General features: G+C 45.5%; 1 protein-coding gene across 4 annotated transcripts in view; it reads right to left on the reverse strand.

The window, feature by feature from the left end:
• Positions 1-18,953, reverse strand: part of Tln2 (talin 2) — a 415,939-nt gene that overhangs the window by 332,799 nt on the left and 64,187 nt on the right. For 3 of the 4 annotated variants that reach the window (XM_029543557.1, XM_029543559.1, XM_021208005.2), the window contains exon 2: positions 4,683-4,772. The exons of the other annotated variant lie outside the window; for it this stretch is intronic. The gene's annotated coding sequence lies outside the window, so the exon portion shown is untranslated. The remainder of the gene's footprint in view (positions 1-4,682; positions 4,773-18,953) is intronic. 4 annotated transcript variants of the gene reach the window in all.

Here is an 18,953-nt window from a genome sequence, read left to right on the forward strand (position 1 = left end):
GGAGAGGGAGAGGGAGAGGGAGAGGGAGAGGGAGAGGAGGAGAGGAGGCAGGTAGGTACAAGGAGAGAGAGTCAGTGGCCAGTCTGGCAATATTAATGCTTGTCTCACACATAGGCCCAAAGGCTGGCATAGCTGACATCCTGACCAGAAACCACTAGTGAGCAAGCACTGTCTTTTATGGGCCTTTTATTTTCTTTTTTGTATTTTTTTTTAATTCAGAATATCAACAGGTTGTAAATTACTTTTGAAACCTTATAAAGTCAGAAGATGTTTGAAAGAAATACAAACACCACCTGTGTGATAGGAAAGAATGTACCCTGAGTCCAACTCTTCCAGTCCACCTGTTCTTTGCCATTACCTCACATAACCTAAGATCCTGGAGAGGGCTGCATGCCTCAAGTCACAAAATCCTAGGGAGACCTGCTGTGTGGTCTCATGTGTAGACTCATCATTACATGCATCCCAACCCACACGCCTTCCTGGTCATCATGTGTATGACGTCTTGTTGATCCTCTCTAGCAGACTCGAGTAAGGGATACAGACGGATGGAGGGATGCTACCTTACTGGGTTCAGGCAATAAATGCTTACTGCACTTACAGTCTAGGGCTAGGTGTGGGATTCAGGGGTAATGGGCTCACTGTATAAAGACAAAGCCGCTGGCTTCAGGTGGCATGAAACATCAGACAGACTTGGAGGAAACCAGACAGCCACATGGACTAGAGGACACGGCAGCGAGTCCTTGAAGGATGTGTGGCCAGAATAAACACGGAGAAGTCAAAGAACCTGTACCTACAACTGACTTCAATGCAAAAATCACTTCTCCACATCAGGCTAAAGAAACAGAGACCACTGGCCACAGGGAGCCTGTGTGAGAAAGGGAGGTTCAAAAGGCATACCACCACAAGGCCCAGGGGACCTGAAGAGTTATCATACTGTAAAGCTTGGCTTTGACCCTGGCTCACTAGCTCAGAGCCTTTATTCCTGTATGGAAAAGCAAGGCTAACTCTGGACCTAAAAGGACAAAGGGGGGCTACTGTTTAAATGTGACTGGTATACCAGGTGTCTCACACCCCCACAGAAAGTTAGAAGCAGCAGTTCAGCAGAAGAGCCTGCAGTATAAGCATGGCTCAAAGCTGCCAGTGCCTGCAGTCTGCAAACCGGTGTGCACACTTCATGTGGATAATTGGCTAAATGAATAAACTCAATTCTACAAATGGCTTGGCCCAACCCTGAACTACACAGGACCATGAAGCCAAATATTGACAAATCAAATTGAAGACTTAAAATCCATTAAAATGCCAGGTCTGACATAGAACAGACAAAATAAACCTGAGCTTAGCGAAGCTGCTTGGAGATTTATCTTCGATATAGAAGTGCCACAGTGTCCAGAAATTCTTTCTTTATGGCACAGTGAGTCAACTCCTGACCTTTCACCTCCTATCTCCCCACTGTGAGCCACTGAGGACTGAATTACAGCTATAGATCCCTAAGCCACCAGCACCTGCCACCTCTGAGGCTGGCAGGGGCAGGACAAGACAGCTAACCTCCAAATTCACATTTATCTTTCCTGTTTAGGTTTGCCTATTAGATAGCTATTTCTTCTGAATTGAAAGAGCCCTTTCCCAGAAAGGGAAGGAAGGCCATAAGACTGGAAAAGTAAAGGCAACTTGCAAGGCTCAGGGAGATCCTGAAAATTACATGATTCGCAAGGTTCCTCTATAAAAACAGCAAGTAATTGCTCAAGAGGGAGGGACTCTTCAGCTAACCAAGCTATCTGCAAGTTAGTCAGGGAGTTCCAGGGATACAGCTTTTGTGAGGTGTCACCCATCCTAGGGTGAACTTCTGGAGATACAGCTGCCTTGGAGTCACCTATGCTCATGTCAATAATCCCAATAAACTCATTAGTCCATTAAGCTAGATGTAGGTGGAATCACTTCTTCAGTCTACCATCTGTGCCCTACCTGAATAGACATTCATTCATCAGCAAAAGTCATACAACACTGTACTGGGTCACCTAAGTCCTTCCTGAGCTCAAGAGACCAACATACTTTAAAATTGTCCCACTGGGAAAGTCCTTCCTAGGGACACAGTGAGTCTATGAGGGAGTAAAATATAAATGAGGAGTAAATAAGGATCAACCCACTATCCACTGTCCTTAAACCCTTTCTAGTCAGGCTAGCTGCAGAAGCCTATACTCCCAGCATATGGGAATCTGAGACAGAAGGACCACCACGTGTTCACAGCGGCTATACTACAGAATGGTAACTTGCCTCAAAGAAAACCCATTTCACTCATGGCCCAAGTAGTGAGAGCAAGAGTAGGAAGAATAGAAAGAGACCCATCTGAGACCAACAGTCCAGACTGTATCGACCACTGCCACACTTCTGTAGTGTGACCCCAAGTGAGTACCTTCATCCCAGGCCTCACTGACACAGTGGGCACACCTACCACCTAAACAGCAAGAGTGTAAAGTTGCAAGAATGTATACCAGACACTTATCCTGGCATCTCAGATGTTGCAAGGACTCAATGTATGGCTTTTTAAACTCTCAACAACTCAGAAGAACCAGTATAGTTCTTATAAAAAAGGAAACCAGATATCTGGAAGTGTCTGCTGAGGTGGCTTGCCAGCTATTCAGAGTACATTACTACATAGGTATCCTAGGAATAAGTTCAGGATGCACTCATCACATGGACTCAAGACTTACCTTTAAGCCCCACCCCCGGCCACACCTCCCAACTGTCATGCCCCTCAAGCCCTCACTCAACCCTCTCACTCTAAGGTTTCTGAGCCCTATTTATGACTGTGAATATGGCCTCTAACAGACAGCTTGAAGGTACAGCAGACGGCCAGCTGATGTTGCCTGCTCTTCCAAATGAAAGAGCCCAGCTGTTTTAAGAGATACTGACAGCAAGCCCACTGCACAGAGGCCCTGGAGGGTTTCAAGGCATGGGTTCAAGCAGTGTGATATGAAAGAAAAGGATCCAGAAGCTAAAGCCACAATCTGCAATAGCTGGAATGACATACAAGCACCAGTCATAAAAGACAAGAGAAAGTCCTGCCAAGCCTTTGGTGAATAGTCCCTCTCTCTGCCTCTCAAGTCAAGGGGTTCACTAAGTCACACTCCATGACAAATCATGTACTGAGAACATCAAAGCAATATATTTGTATGTAAAGTATCAACACATTATTTCCCAAGAATGGCCTATAAACCATCAGTATCAGTGCCGCCTTGAACATGTCAACAGAGCTAACTCTCAGGCCTCACCCAGTCATCCTACAGTAGGTCTACAGTTTATTTTAATTATTAAAACAATATTAATTGAGCTGAACAGTGCTGACAGGTGCATTTAATTCCCACAATTGGGAAACAGAGGCAAGAGGAACTTTGTGAGTTCAAGGCCAATCCTGGTCTACAGAGTGAGTTCTAGAATAGCCACAGATATACAGAGAAACCCTATGTTGAAAAACCAAGCCAGGCATGGTGGCCGCACGCCTTTAATCCCAGCACTTGGGAGTCGGAGGCAGGTAGATTTGAGTTTGAGCCAGCCTGGTCTACAGCCAGGACTATACAACAAACAAAAAAACAAAACAAAAAACAAAACAAAACAACCCCCCAAACAAAAAACAAACAAACAAAAAACCAGAAAACATATTGCATGAAGAACAATAGAGTGCAGGGTGACATTTCCATACATGGGTATGACCCAAGGGTTGGCCTTTTAACAAGGTACTTTAGTGACCTAGCCAGAGAGTACTTGGAACCCACCAGGCTACTTGGATAGGGTTATGATAGTTGACTTGGGTTTTTATGTCATCTCTTCCGTCTTGTTGGACATGACAGCAGGTTGATTCTGAATGGCTGGTGTGTACTCAGTAAGTGTCAAATGAATGGGCAGTCTACCAACTGACTGATAGAAGAAGACATCTACCTTGAGGCAAGTACAAAGAAAGATTAGATAAGGATGGAAAGAAATGGAGACAGACAGACAGGCAAGTGTGAACACTTGGGTGGGGGAAATGTGGCAGTGGGATGGAACAGGCTGAATGAGGAGGTGCACGCACACACCAGGGAGAAGGTTGCTAGGGAAGCCATGGTTCCTACATCCCCATCATGTGTATTGTTCACCTAGAGGCCAGAAGCAATAGCCAGTATGACTGTAGTACTGTGAAAGGGAAGGAAGGAGACAGGATGGTAAAAATGGTGTATCTGCCTCTGGTGGTGGCTGATGGTTGAAACAGAATGGGCACACATAGAGTTTCAACTGCTATCTCCAAGGCTTTTGGTGCTGGGCATGAGAGAACCTGGCACTCGGAGGCTCATCCAAACTTTGGACATTGCAAATACAATGTTATCTACAAAGTTCAGGCTAGAGTACCACGTGATTGAGTTATCAACAAATATATAGATATAGATATTCATATCCATACACATAGAGATAGGTAGAAAGGCAGGTGGGTAGATGAGTAGGTAGAGATGGATATCAACAAAAGAGTCATAATGTTTTAAGTAATTTCATGATTTGTACTGGGCCAATTTCATAGTTATCATAGGGGACACGCAGCCAATGGCTGAAGGTTAACTGTGCCTGGAGGGAATTGGTGCACCAACCAGGTCTGGCTGGACTCCTTAACTCACAATCTCTCCAGTCTCATCATCAGCAACGTAGACATTACTTACAGTCTTCAACAAGCTGATCTAGGAACTTAGGGACATCCAAGCACCAGAAGAGCCTCAATTCCAGTCCAGATGTTACCCTACAGCAGCGCACTGGCAAAAGAAACACAACTGTCAGTTCAGAGACCTCATTAAGCAATGTATTAGTTAGCCAGGCATGGTGTCGCACGCCTTTAATGCCAGCACTTGAAAGGCAGAGGCAGGCAGATCTAAGTGTGAGGCCAGCCTGGTCTACAGAGCCAGTTCCAAGACCAGCAGGGCTACACAGAGAAACCCTGTCGAAAACAAAGTTTCAATTACTCACTGACTAAGACTACCTGGCTCACTTTTCTGGAGTACAGTCCATCAGGGTGTAGGCAGCAGGGCAGCAGGAGCATGGAGCAGGAAACCATATCACCCAACTGGAAAGCAGAGAGTGATGAACCCTGGTGCTCAGCTCACTTTTTTCTTCAGTGCAGGCCATGAACGCATATAATGGTGTCACCCACATTTACTGGTCTCTCCACCTTAGTTAACCCAATCTAGAAACTCTCTCACAGCCATGCCCAGAGGCTTGTTTCCATGGTGATGCTAAATCCCATCAAATTGGTAATGAAGAAGAACTATCACTGCAGGGAGCAATGTCCTCACAACAGTAAACACTCCTGATTGGGTTTCAGGTTATGAAGAGGAAGGAGTGAAGTTCCCAGTCCCAGGACACAGGGCAGCCTCACAGCCACTTACTACCCCCACCTCCTTCAGAGAAAGAGACTCCATCTCCCTGCTGTAGACTGAGGGGTACAGGAGGCCTTGGAAGCCAGCAGCTGAAAGTGCTCTCTTCAGAGATGAGCCTAAGGCTCAGAATGCCAACAGACCTTGCTCCAAATCAGCTTCGTGTTGGAACCAGAACCAACACCAGGCAGTCGCCTTCCTAATAAAACTCCATGTCTAAACACATATTTCACTCGTTCTGTCTAGCTCTAGACAGGGGAGGAGAATAAGTGGTCTGCGGTTCCAAAATCTTAACCATTTCTCCAATTCATATCCCCCATCCTCTCATCAAGGAGGCCTGTATCAACCCAACTGAGGCTCCTGGTTTTCCTCAAAAACAAAACAACAAACAAACAAACAAAACCAGAGTTCTAAAAGAAGCAGAACTTTTTTGTACACCCTGGAGGAAAACTATCCAAAGCCTTCAGCAAGAAGAAAGGCTAAAGAAAGCTAAAGAAATAAAGACCAAATCTGAATCTTTGAGATGTAAAGAACACAGAACAAAAGAGAACATTTCCATCTCTGCTCTTGAGGTTGGCAGACCTGGGAGAACCTAAATCTGAGATGTTCTCCACAGACTAACATTTCACTCGTGGTCCCCGGCCACTCGTGCTACTGTGGGAAGCTGTGGAACCTGAAGGAAGTTGAGAGTAGCTAAATTAAGCCAATGGGTGTGTTTTGAAGGGTAGAGCTGGCCCTGAACTATGACCCACCAGGAAATAAGTAGACTGCCACATACTTCTGCCAGCATGAATTCTACCGTGTGCCCCACAATGACAGAGCAAAACCCACTGAAACCGTGAGCCAAAAGAAAGCTTCCCTTCCCCAAGTTGTTTCTGTCAGGAACTGTGGTCATGGAGACCAAAAGTTAATTGATAAAGAGAATCAAGGGACCAGAAGCCATCCCAGGAAATGCTTAGGGACCGTCGAAATTAAGAGCATCTTAAAGGATAGCAGCCTGACTCCTGCCCCGTTTCATTTTGATGAAATGAAATAGACAATCAAGTGCTCGTTCTGTAGGAAATGAGGCTTCTGATTATGGTCTGGGTTCTTAAATTAAATCTTCACCTAATTATATGTTGAAACATAATCCTCTAAATGGTTGCCTCTCCCCCTGTGTTAGCTGCAGCAGGCCTTGAGGAATCGCTGCACCTTGCAGCTTATGCCTGACCTGTGGCTGCCATGATAGTACCTGTGAGACAGGGAGCGCACACAGGGGAGGCCCAAGGCATTCTGCTGATACGAAATCCGGAAACTCTCTTACCCTCGGGAAAGAGGGCCAAATAACCGTCACATGAAGCTGGCATCCAAAAAGTTTAAGGCATTTGCTTACTTTGAGGAAGCAGAGGCCAGTCGTTACCAATCTGCGTCGCAGCGTCTCTTTGATCATTGGTAAGCTGGTGTAACACTGTGATGCCGGCTATATTTTGTTTGTAGAGCCAATTCCAGCCTCCCTCCCTACCCTGCCAACACACACACTAAATGGGAATTTGGATCTGTTTCCCCAAAGATCCACTTTTTTAAATAAGGCAGAGTTAAGGTTTTTTTTTTCCTTCATAAAGCAGAATTCAGACAGTGAGGTCATCTGTTTGGAAACTACAGCAATTGTTCCAATATTTTTTTTTCCTTCTGTGTTCACATTCTGCATACTCTGGATCATGAGAGGGAGATGGAGATTTCATAGAAAAATCAAAGGTTTCTTAGGCCACGCACCCACAGCATGGTCAAGGCCTCCACACTGGGACATAGGCACATTGCTAACTGATCACTTGCCATTCAATAGTTAGTTGACCCACAAAGCTAATGAAGGCAAACCAAATTCATGACTAGAATTGGTCAGCAGTCCTTAGCTCCATCTAAACAAACACATAAAACCCTCCCACAATGGCCATGACGTTCCTTATCCTTAAGGGAGAAAAGGGATCAGGAATAGGAAACACCCCAAACTCCTCTGAAGGTACAACCGACCTTTACCCTTGAAAGGAAAACACAGTCAGATTGTGCATCTAGTGTCAAGGGACCCTGACCTCAAATTCTCTGTTCCTCAGTGTAAGGACCCCTCCAGTACCATATTCCAGGAGTTCTCTTCTATAATTCTCTCAGTACCCCAAGTTCTCTGCAAGTGGAGTTGTGCATGGAGGAGACCTGTTCACAAGATCAGAAAATCTGGCTTCTTGCAGCAGGTAGAGTGCACAGCGTGGCTCTCCTCATAGCCATACTTCCTCAGGACGGCTGGAGGCCTCGTCTAACAGCTTCAGGATGGACCTTCTTACAAAGCTAGGCTCAGGCTCAGTATTTAAATTTCTAAGATTAATACTACTAATAATAAATAAAAGCCCATAAAAATACGCATACTTCTAGTAAGAGATAAAAGGGGAATGGATCCAGATGGGAGGGACTGTAGGGGAGGAACTGGAAAGAGGAGAGGGAGGGGAAACAGTAATCAGACATATTACGTGAGAAAATAATTTGTTTTCAATAAAAAGAAAGTAAAAATAAACAGATAAAAGAATATGGGCAGTAATCATTTTGTTCTTTATGAAGCTAAAAAATTACTAAACATTTTTATGAACATGCCACATTTTAGTGAACTTTAAACATAAATTTGTTTATTTTAAAGAAAGGATTTATTTCCCTTTCACTTATGTGCATGGAGGCAGGAATACATGCAAATACATGCAGGTATGTACAGAGCCTCAGTCCCCCTGGAGCTGGAGTTACAGATGACTCAATGTGAGTACTGGGAACCAAATGGGAGCAGGATGCACTCTTAACTGCTGAGCCATCTCTCCAGCCCTTTGTTTTCTATTCTTCAAGATTTATTTGTATATGTTTGTGAATGCCTGTCTGTATGTATGTGTGTGTACCACATGTCTGCAGGTGCCCTTGAAGGCCAGAAGAGGATTTCAGACCCCTGGCGCTACAATTAGAAGAAGGTATGGATCACCAGCTATGGGTGCTGGGACTGAATTTGGGTCTTCTGGAAGATCAGAACTGTCTCTCCAGTCCTATAATTTTGTTTTCTTAAAATTCCTGTCTCAGATCATATTTCATTCAAAATCAAGAGAGTTTTCCCCATAAAAATCTGTTATTTTTAATGTTATTTTTTTACATACTGTTTCTTCATATCTGAGGTATGAGATTACTTTCCTGCAATTCACAAAACATAACTATCTGGACCCTATGAAAATAAGTAACTCGTGGTTTCATTTTTAAGACACAGAGATGCTGGTCACCTCTTAGGGGGACGTAGGGTGGGAAGTCCCTGAGTATCCATCTTACTCCTTATGACTAATCCCTCCCAGCCTTGAGCTCCGAAGCTCAGGGGATCCTCCTCAGTCTCCCAACCAAATGTGAATGCAGGTTCTTGGTACAGTACTTGGGCCTAGACATATAAATCATAATAAACATTAAAAACAAACAAACAAAACAGATTCATGCCTATGACAGGATCTCCCAGGGCTGTTTCAGAATTATTATCAGCCCTACTTTGAGATGCCAGAAAAATATGAAGCGAGACCCAGAGCTGGTCAAGGGTGGGGTCTGACTGGCAAAGCAGAAGGCTCTTGAGACATCATCTATAAATATATCTTTGCTTTGGAAAGTCTACTCCCTGGCACAGTCCTGCATTCTGCGCTCATGCCATGCTGGGCCAGCACTAGGTATCTGTGTACCCAAGGGTCTTCTTCTCTGACACATTCTGCAAGTCTACTTCCTGAGGCACATTGTGTCCTTATGTTGTCCCTAGCAGCTGAGGGGCAAGGGAAGGACCTTGCTTCCTCCGATGGAGATGCTGAACCCAGGTTCCGTCATCCTCCTGCTCCAGTACCTCATCTTTTCTTTGGCTTCCCTATGAAAATGTTGCTCATTGACTGAATCACAGCAGGTCATCCATCAGCCAGAAATGGCTAAAAGGCTTTAAGTTAACATCTTCATTCCTTTTGTGTTGCTAAAACAGAGACTTGAAACCAAGACGATTTATTTTTAAAACCAATAAAACACATTATTTCTTATGGTTCTAGAGGGGATGGAGTTCACGGCCATGAGGTCCATATCTAGACAGGACGCTCATGACGCATCATCCCATGTTAGGAGGAGGAAGGAAAATAAAGAGAGAAGGAGCAAGGGGGGGGAGGGGAGTTGAAGTCACCTTAGCAACAGAACCTTCTATAGTGTGTATAGTATGCATAGCTGTGGGTGGGTACATGCATGCCTACACATAGAGACCAGCAGTTGGCCTCACGTGTCATCCTTTAGAAACTGTCTGTCTATGCGTTTGTCTGTTCCTTTGTTTTGAGACAGGGTCTTTCATTAGGACTTAGGACTCCCCAATTAGGCTACACTAGCTAGCCAGCACTATTGGGAACTCAAGCGTGTATTACCATGTTGGCTTTTTACATGGCATGCTGGGAACCTAAGTCCTCATGTCTCAAGCATTTTACCAACAAAGTTATCCCCAGAGCCCAAAACCTAGTACTCTTTAAGATAACTGACCTACTCTCGTGGTAGTCCACACATAGGCCATGGGTCATGAATTTTAGGTCATGACCTAAAAACCTCCTATCAGGCCTGATTCCCCAGTTCTTTTTCATTGTGAATTAAGACTATACATAGGGAATTTGAGGGACATTTCAACTTCAGGAGTTATAACAGTCAAAATTTAACACTTATGATACTTAGTAACATTTCAACCTGGTTTGAGGCAGTACGCATAGACCTAAGACCCAGGAAAATTATACTGGCCCAATGATGGGATTATTCTAGTTCCTTTTCTTCTGCTAAGAGTTTCCTCTTCTCTCCTAAGTCTGCTATTTAATAAGCAAAACTGGGGAGCTGGAGAGACAGCTCAGCAGTTGGCTTCCAGAGGTCCTGGTTTCAATTCCCAGCAACCACATGGTGGCTCACAACCATCTATAATGGACTCTGATGCCCTCCTCTGGCACAGAGGAGAATGAAGATAGAGCATTCATATATGTAAAATAAATAATTCTTATAAAAAACAAAAACAAATAAGACATAAAACTAGAAACACAGACCAACTTTCCTAGAGTTTGCGTATATGTGTTTTTATGTCTATACATGTACTTGCACATATACTTGGGAGGGTAAATATGTATTTGTGTATTCATAATTATGTCTCTGTCTGTGTATATGCGTATGTGTGTGTGTGTGTGTTCCAGTAATGCATGCACACACAACTCTTAATTGACTCACAATAATAGTCTTACAGGGAAACTATTGTTAAGAGCTCAGGAAAAGGCAAGTCTTGCCAACTCCAAAAGAACAAAGGGTTTCAGCAAGTAACATGGGAACACAGTGACCTCACCCCGTCAAACCCCCACCTCTGAGCCTGTGCATCTGGGGGACCCTTTTCAAATCTGGAGTGCTCCCTTATAAGTACCATTTCTATCCTGGAGGGTGGCCAAGCCAGGAAACAGATTCCAGAGGTGGCTCTTTGATATTTAGCCCAGACAACCCACTGGCCACTGGGGCTCCTCCACCAGGCTGAGGGCTGAAGCTCTCCATGAGGCTGGAATCCCCAGCCTACCCACAGGCATTAGTCACTTCATCCAGCTGTTAGTTCCTGTCCAGTAAGGGCCTGAGCCAAAACTGAAATTCACTGTCTGATATCAGCCCTTAACTCCCAGTGACTCATGCCAGTGGGCCCCTCATAGGACACATGTTCGGGGCTTCACGATGTCTGTGTTTCCAGATTTATCATGACAGCCATGAAGAGTGACCTGAAGCAGATGAGACCATCTCATCATCTGGGAATCCAAGCAGAAGCCTTCATGCCAAATACACACACACACACACACACACACACACACACACACACACACACACACTGCACTATTAGAAGACTATGCTACCCGAAGGGAGCTTTACCACTAACCCCCACCACACACACCTCACACACTGTGATGACACTTTTGGAAACAGGCTATCAGCTGCACCTCCTCCCACTTCTTCCAGCTCTCTACCCTCCCACCAGCACCCCAGGACTGCTCACTGGCAGCCCCATAATACTGTGCTCAGCATGCTATGAAGACTGTTCATCTTCTCAGCGCGGAAGCTGCTGGAAGGTAAGGCCTGTCCTTTCCAGCTGCCTCTCTCAATACGTACTGAGGGCCTGGTGGTATCCAGGACACTGGTGATAAGGAAAGGTGACGGAAGGAAGCCCATGCTTGCAGGATAAACAGTGTGGAGAGGGAGCAGGGGACCACTACATTTCTCCACATCTCCATCCCCTGACCCCTGTCTCAGTCATTTAGTGACTTTACAATCAGCACTGAAAATTCAAGAACTGGGGTCAGAGAAGATAGCTTGATTAGCAGCCTGCTCACAAAGGTCTTTGTGCTCCACTGCAAGCAAAGACCTGAGTTCGAGGCCAGGAGTGATGACACATGCTTACATCTTGGGGAGATGGAGGCAAGTCAACCCCTGGTCGGCCAGCTTAGTCTACTTGGCAAATGCAAGGCCAATGAAAGACCCTGTCTCAAGAAACAAGCTATATAGTACCCGAGGAACAACAGAAACTGTTAGCCTGTGGCCTGTAAACATATGCACACATAACCAAACATATGCACCTGAACTCACATAATGAAGGGAGGAGGAAGGAAAGAGAAATGTAAGTCAAGATCTATACTGAAGAAGAGGGGACGGAGGAGCTGACAGTCTGGGTAGAGGTCCAACACAGATGAGCATCCAGCTCTATCATCAGCCAACAACAGTAAGGGACTCAGAGCAGATGTGCCCCCCCCATGCCTCCTACACTGTGGGCACCACTGACACAAGGGGGTCAGCTTCTTCCTCTCTAGCCAGTGTTTGACTTTCTCCTCTGCCTTCAGGATGAACGTCAACCCCAGAGCCCTCAGACCTCAGATTCTCAGCCAGTCCCTGACTCAGTCCCATTCCCACCTTTCCCACACAGACAGACACCACAGACCAGTCCCAAGGGGATGTCTGGTATCTGAGGCTCTCTTCCCCAATCCTACCACATCCTGCCCTCGCTATGGGGTCTATGCTCACGTCATTCCCTCCAGAGAAGATTCTTTGTACCTTATTTTTCTGATAGAAATATTCCCTCTTCCTCAAAACCCAACACACCACCCCCAGCCTTCAGGATGACCCTCGGACCCCAGTGTTTGTCCCACCATGTAAAACTTCACACCAGATGGCTCCTGTATTGGAGACATTCCTTGTAGCTGTGACAAGAAATCTCACAGAGACAATTAAAGGCACAAGGAATTCATTTTGATTGACTTTTCAGGCAGTCCATGGTGATGGGGAAGGCCCAGCAGCAGGAACGGCTGGTCACATTGCATCCGAGTTCAGAGAGCAAAGCAATAAATGCTAACACTGCTTTCTTGACTTTTGTATTTAGTCCAAGACTCCAGGTAATAGAACGCGTTAACTATGCTTAGGGTGTGCCTTCACACAACAATCCAATCTAGAACCTCCCTCACATACAGTGAAATTTGTCTCTTCGGTGATTCTATATCCTATCACATTGATGATCTATATTAACCATCACAGTTCTTTTCTGCCTGGCTTTCACCCTCACCGACTTTTATCTTTGAACCCTAGAGAACATTCAGTACAGACATTAGCAGATGGTGAGGACTCAGGTAACCCCACGGGGCTCCCTGAAGGTCATTTCTAGAAGTGAGTCGCAACTGGACAAGGAGTTATGCATGCTCCGTTAGCATGAAAAGACTCTACCACATCAGATCCTCTCTCCAGGCTCCAGGACACAAAGGTCAAACAATCAAACTTCCTCCACAAACTTCAAGACTCCCCTGGGCCCAATTTGAAAAGTTGGGAACCACAGGGTAAGCACTTATCCTTGTAAGGAACAGCTTCAGCTGATGCACACCTTTAATCTCAGCACTCTGAAGGAAGTTTTTTAGTCCAATGCCAGTCTGGTCCAGGATGGCCAGGACTATAGAAAGAAACACTGTCTCAAAAGAACACAAAACAACAACAACAACAAAAGAATAGCTTCAGGGAAAGTGTCACTGTAAAATGAATTTAATTTTTAAGTCCATCCAAAAGCTATCTATTCACACATCTTTCCTTCTGACTCACTGTGCACATATAATCTATATGTTCTATAGATTCTATAATTCTATAGGTTCTATAATCACAGTTGCTAGGCCAGTGACAGTTCTACAGGTAAAGTGCACCCTGTGATAGCCTGATAAAAACAAAATCAGTTCGATCCCTGATTCCCCATATAAAAAGCACTTCTACAGAAAGCTGGTAGGCAGAGAAAGGAGGTGCTGCGGAAGCTCATGGTCCAGCTAGCCTGGAGTATGCAATGTGGCAGAAACGCCATTCTCTCAGATGGGGGCTCTGCTCCCACATCCCAAAGAAAATCAGGAAGCAATATTTGCCCTCAGTCAAGAAGCTTCTGAAATCCCACCCGCCCCCATCAAACAAATGTTCCTCATTTAATCCAAACTCTTTCAATTACATGCCTAAAAGAGACAAAGAAAACCCCACTACCACCTACCCCTGCTTTGATGACACATTTAAAATGGTTGCTTCCGCCATCCAGTTAAACTGCCTGATAGTTAACAAATGGTCACCAAACCTGGACCGCTGCTTGTTTGTGTCGAGGCTCTATTTTTAGATAGTCTCTGCCTCTTTGTGTCTGTCCGTCTGCCTGTCCATCCGTCCATCTGTCCCTCCCTCCCTCCCTCTCTCTCTCCCCCACCTTGGCTGAACTGTAACTCTCTAGTAGACCAAGCCAGCCTTGGCCTCATTATTAGTCCACCTGCCTCCGGAGTGCTGGGACTAACGGTGTGTGCATCACCTTGGCCAGCCTTGTTTCTCTTATGACAGCACCCAGCACTGAGCACATCAGCCCAACTAAGCCTTTGTCATTTGTTTCCATCTAAAGAATAATCATGAGGCTGAGGCTGTTTCTCATTTAGCCGAGTGCTTACCGGGCATTCAAGAAGCCCTGGGTTCACTCTCCAAGACTGCATATGCACTAGACATGGTGGCACAGGCCTAGAACGCTAGCTAGCATTGCTAAGGAATTAGCAGGAGGATCAAGAGTTCAAGGTTATTCTTTGCTACATAGGGAGTTCAAGGCCAGCCCAGGATATATGAGATCCTACCCCCTTCCCAACTCCCTTCACAAAACCCACAAGCATTAGCATCGAAAAGTCGCGTTTTTAATGATTTCAAAAACCAACACTGAGGGTGGTCTACAGCATCACAACACCCTAACTCTCCCCCTGTCCGTCGGTAAGCCCTGCTGGGAGAGGTTATGGCAGCCTTCACATTGACCTTTGTCTCTTAGGGGCATCCGAAGAAATTCTCTAACATATATTCTAGATTTGGTAAACTTAGGTAGATCCCTAAGGATGCTATACCAAGCCAAGCCCACTCTTCTGGTTCTGTTCCATTCTTCCCAAGATCCTCTCTGGTAACAAGTAAGTCAACCCACCCAAGAGTCTACACCAAAACTGTTGTTGTTGCTGCTGTTGTTGTTTCAACAAGAATTTTGAGCTGTAAAAGTGGCTTTGGAGCTCCTGTAGCCCAGGACTGCCCTGCTCTCTGGCCAGAACTGAAGGCTGGGAGGGTCACATGCCACCGAGCAGTGAGAAGCCACTCACACCGGCTTCCTTTCATTTGATTTATGGAATTTTGTATTCTAGCTTATTCAATATTTGCATGCTTACTTTCATACTAGAACAAATTTTTAGCTTCCATATTCCCTCAGAAGACGTAAGGCTACACAATATGTTTTATGTTTCTTTCATAATTTATGTTTATTTTATAAATCCAGGCTTATCTAGTAGACCTTCAGCCCTGTGTAAAAGACAGCAATTTAGTGTCATCTCTTCCTCTTATGGGGAAGGAACCTGCTGCTCAAATAGATTGGGTCACTCAACCAAGAAAGAACCTTGGAGGTAAACCCAGATCTCTAGACCCTGTGCAAGGGCTCATTACCACTGAGGAGCTGGACCATTCAAAAACCACTCAGTGAATCTAACTCATAAGGCTATGGTCAGTATTTTAATCTCCCCATCTGTCCACTACATATTGGGATATATTAAGATTGATGAGCTTCTTCTCAAACTTGACCCGAAGTCTATAAAAGGGAGACTGACCCTTCATTGGCAAGAAACCACTAAAACTCTTCAGCCTTAGGAATATTTCTTCCTAGTCACCACATATTTTGTCCCCATTCATTCCCATTTGCAGAATTACAAATATAAGCTATATAGTGGATACGAGTCACGGTGCCAGTGTGACAGTAACCTTCCTGTTGCTATGGCCAATGCCTAGGGTCAACAACTCACAAGGAGGCGATGTTCACTTTGATTCATGGTTTTGGAGCACTCACCCCATGGGTACTTGGCCCCACTGGGTTGGGCCTGCAGTGAGGCGGAGCATGCCTGCAGGAAAAACATGGTAGAACAAACTTGCTCCTCATAGTGGCTGGAAAATGATGAGCAAGAGAGGAGATGCTGGAATCCCAGTCACTCCTTCCTGCAATGATCTAACTCACTTCTCACTGAACTCTGCCTCCTTAAGTCTCCCCTACCTCCCTGCTACAGGGCAAAAGGCTTCCACCAAACTTACAATACCCAAGACCTCAGGAGACACCGCAGATTTAAAGTCTAGTGGCCAGGAGCAGCAGCATCTACAATGGAAATAAAGACGCACACAAGACCAAGACCACATCCTCTCAAAAGACACTTCCTCAGGGACCCAGGCTGAGCTCGGGTGAGAACTGCTGACTACATCCCTAAGGATAGCTTCGGAGCCAGTTCTAGCTACTGCAACTGCCCTACGTGTTACAGTACAGATTCCAGTAGTGTACTTCACCTTCCAAAGAAAGATGGGGGAAAGGCCACACTAATAATTGAGCCATGTTTGGAAACTGTAAGGGGTGTCATATACATCTTTTATTGGTCATTTATCTTTGTGTGTGTGTGTGTGTGTGTGTGTGTGCTCATGCAGAGGATATTCGTGTACCACAGCATGCACGTGTCAATCAGAGGATAACCGTGTCTGTTTTAGGCATACTTTGTTGCTGTTTGTGATTGCATTTATCAGGCTAGCCCAGCCCCAAGACTTCTGGAGATTCTCCTGTCTCCATCTTCCATCTTGGTGTAGGATTGCCACTATTACAGATGTGTGCTAGCCTGTGTAGCTTTATATGGTTTCTGGGGGTATAAACGTGGGTGGGTCTTCATGCTTATGTGACAAGCACTTTATCCACCGAGCCCTCTCCCTAGCCATCAGACTCATCCCAACACGGGGTACTTTCTATCTCCAGGGGACATATGGCAATATCGAGAGACAACTGTAGCTGTCACAGCTGCAGGGAGCAAGTGTGTTGTGTAGCTGAGGACAGGAATGCTGCCAAACACTCCTCTCCAATGCAGGGGACATTCTCCATAGCAGGAACTGTCTTACCACCGACATGTCAGTGGTCCTGAAGGGGAGACTCTTGTGCCTGGCAGCACCAGAAGAGATGAGAGCAAGGTTATGAGCTGTAATCTTGCCAGCAGTAGCCTGCTTGGTACAGACATAGCTACATTTCCTGGATCCTGAGACAGAGGGGATGGCCTGCTTGAGGATTCACATCCATTCAACTGCATCCAGTCCTAACTCTCAAGTCTTCCAGATTGGTGGCTCTGCAAAGGGACGCTTCCCACTAGAAGCCCTACTACAGCATTTGCTTGGGAAAGAAGAGCACTGGTGGTGGCACTCACTGTTCTACACTGCCACCCAGCAAAGGACTTCCTTGGGGACTTAGAGGCCACAGAAATGAAAAATGCAAAGGGCTCCAGGACTCCACAACTTCCTTTTAATTCTAAACGCCCATGAGTCTAGTTGGCCAACAAGAGTATAGAACAGATTCTTCTTCACTTTGAATTCTAAGTTCTGTTTCGCAAACATGTGCCAACCAAAAAAAAAAAGGAGGAGGAGGAGGAAGAAAACAGCTAAAATAAAAGTATTACAACCTCAAGTATATGCAATATACATATAAAGCTTTCTGCATTCTCACTGTTCTTGGCAACCATACATCAGCCCATCACCCTGAGTTTCAGGGTGGTCACAGGACTACATCATCGCTCTACGGTCAGAAAAAGCACATGACTGCCTTGCCAGTCCCAAGACACTCCCCACTGGCCCTGACTGTATCCACAGTCCGCAGAAGTCAGGGCTCCTCAGAGGGGCTGGCAGGTCAAGTGTGCTTGCTTGTCCTTGCGAGTTCTCTCTTTCTGTCTCTGTCTCTGTCTGTCTCTCTCTTTCTCTCTCTCTCTCTCTCTCTCTCTCTCTCTCTCTCTCTCTCTCTCTCTCTCTCTCTCACACACAGACACACAGAGAGAGAGAGAGAGAGAGAGAGAGAGAGAGAGAGAGAGAGAAACAGGGACAGAGATAGGGAGACAAAAAGACAGAGAATGTATGACAAAGAGTACAGGAGCTGTTTTATAAAAAAATAAAATAATAAAATAAAATAAAATAAAAATTCCTCCCTTGTAAATTTCGGGGTAAAGCTAACCAGGCTATAGGACAGGTCAGACCTTCTAGACCAGGTTACAAATCTGTTATCATACCTTCTCTTTGGAAGATGGTGAGAAGAGTGAACCATTGGCCCTGCAATATTACATACAGGAGCCCCAACTTCTCCATCACACATGACACCAGGCAATCTGCAGTTCACAAGCTGCAACAGAGTAGCTATACTACAAGCCCAGAAGCCCCAGAAGAGAGCCCTGCCCTGGCTGAGAGGAAACAGTGTATGTGGATGCTGCTAAGTAGAGGCTAAGGGCTACAGGGCTAAAGCACATTTCCTTTGCTTCAATGAAAAAGAAAACACCTCCACTCACCACAAATTTCCTAGCACATCCATCATCCGTAACACAAATGAGAGGATGCAAAGATCATCCAGAGAGCGCCGAGCACTCGCGATCCTCTGAGAACCTCCACAGACACCCACATGCTGGTACTTGGCAAGAGAGAGTTAATGTCCTGGGGCCAAGGCTGCCTCTCAGCATGTCCAAATGTGAAATCATAATAGAGACACTGAGGGATTTAGTCATGAGCCCTCCCCTCCACCATCAGATGGAATGGCAAAAACGCAGAGTGCTGGGAGCCAGGACCATTTCATTTTCCCCTCTAACCACGCAAAGAATTTGCATTTAAAATGAGCATCTCATCAGCCTTCTGAGAATGCTCACTGCTGGCGGCTAACATTAGCAAGAATAAAAGTGATCCTTCACTACCCAGTGTTGCAACCACAGTACCTGCTAGCCTTGCAGGCCACAGGACTCCCCTAGATAGTTGCATCTTACAAAGCAGGTACCAGAGCAACGCACGAAGTGTAATCAGATGATCTGAATCCAAGGGAACAATGCTGCCCTGGATCAGGCTTTACTTTCTCCACCATGTCACAAGGACGAGCTAAGTTGTAGCAGGAAACAAGCGAAGCACATGAACACCAAAGTGGAAGCCAATAGGAGGGAGCGCTCCAAAGCCTGTCACTTA

This window comes from Mus pahari, chromosome 10, assembly GCF_900095145.1.
Source record: "Mus pahari chromosome 10, PAHARI_EIJ_v1.1, whole genome shotgun sequence".
Classification (NCBI taxonomy): Eukaryota; Metazoa; Chordata; class Mammalia; order Rodentia; family Muridae; genus Mus; species Mus pahari.